Below are 1,364 nucleotides of genomic sequence, written 5' to 3'. Positions count from 1 at the left end.
TAGAGGAGAATTGACTATGAGTCTCTCATTTCCTCTTATATCACTCTCCCTCCCCCCTCTCTCTCTTAGTTACTTTTAAAATAATATCAGGTGGTATACAATGAGTTAACAGCTCATAATAACGTCCTCTTACTTCAAGTAACCTCAAAAATAAATACAATACATTTTAATTAATTTATTAAAATTGCTTTTGTGTTACAGGTGTATATACCTCTTAGGACTCTGCTCTGTGATGATCATTGTAGCTATTTAACGTAAGAAAACCTCCCACTCACAATCAGGGACAACCTGATCATCATTGAAGGGATACCTATCAAGAAGAGAAAAAGAGATAAAAAGGTGAAAGATAGAACGAAAGAGGTACATCTTAATATACAGTACATACTGTATATAGCACATTATTTTGGCAGACTTTTATTTTGACAATTTGCAAGCGGAATCGCCAATACTAAAACAGTTAATCATTAATGCACATGTACACAAAAAATTGCCAAATTAAACATTGCTAATTACAATTTTGATAGCAAATCACCAAAATAAAGAGTTGCCAAAATAAAGCACATACTTAATATCATTATAATTCACACTCAACAGATCTGATTAGGTGCATGTGTTTGTTGCATGGCCAATTAATTATTAATCACACAAGTGACATGAGGAATTTACAACAAGTTCCTCATCATTAATGATTAATTGATCATGCAGCAAACACATGCACCCAATCAGTCTATCAGATCTGTTTGGTGTCTCAATCATGATTCACTTACTGCTGAACACGGCACGCCTCACAAAGCAGTATAGCTTTACGAAGGTTTCTTTCTGACTTCTCTGCAATCCTCTTGGCTAGTGTATCTGGTATAGTCAATGATTCTTTATGACAAACATACTGTAGGACACTACATATCTACAATAATAACAATAATTTAAATACTAGAAGAATGTAAAACATCAAGGAGCTCTGCCCCATATTCACGCAATCATCATAAAATTAGGTTATCTAACTTTAATATTCAGACGACCCTAGTCACCCTACAGTCATAGGCGGTTGCAGACTTGAAATGTTGCATGGGCTGGGAATTAGAGGGGCACGCAAAGTGCGCCACAATTTTTGGCCACACCCCTTTTTACGTTAATAAAACAGCATTTTCCTTCATTTTCATGAATTACGAGTGTGGTCAAGATAGTTTCAAGCATACTGGTACTTCTGACGACTTCTCATGGCTCCTTAAAGCACTGAAAACTGCTGAGATCATAATCAGGGGGCTAGATAACTTTGTTAAGAGGCTTGGTAGTGATACAAGAGTCCAGGAGTTGAGTAATTTGACAACTTGAGTAATTGAGCAACCAAAATTAACCTGGGCACA

The 1,364-nt window shown here is 36.0% G+C and overlaps 1 long non-coding RNA gene across 2 annotated transcripts; it reads right to left on the bottom strand.

Moving 5' to 3' along the window:
• Positions 1-78: 78 nt before the first annotated feature.
• On the bottom strand, positions 79-1,236 carry LOC109590769 (uncharacterized). 2 transcript variants are annotated; one of them, XR_002189498.1, is made up of 4 exons: positions 1,197-1,236; positions 768-904; positions 212-310; positions 79-143 (listed from the first exon to the last, which is right to left on the bottom strand). It is a non-coding gene; the product is annotated as an uncharacterized LOC109590769 (long non-coding RNA). The 2 variants fall into 2 exon arrangements; XR_002189497.1 differs by lacking the exon at positions 1,197-1,236 and adding an exon at positions 1,003-1,190.
• Between the last annotated feature and the right edge of the window lie 128 nt (positions 1,237-1,364).

The sequence above is a fragment of the Amphimedon queenslandica genome, unplaced genomic scaffold (genome assembly GCF_000090795.2).
Source record: "Amphimedon queenslandica unplaced genomic scaffold, v1.1 AMPQUscaffold_9507, whole genome shotgun sequence".
NCBI lineage: Eukaryota > Metazoa > Porifera > Demospongiae > Haplosclerida > Niphatidae > Amphimedon > Amphimedon queenslandica.
This window is presented reverse-complemented; position numbering and strand designations above follow the sequence as displayed.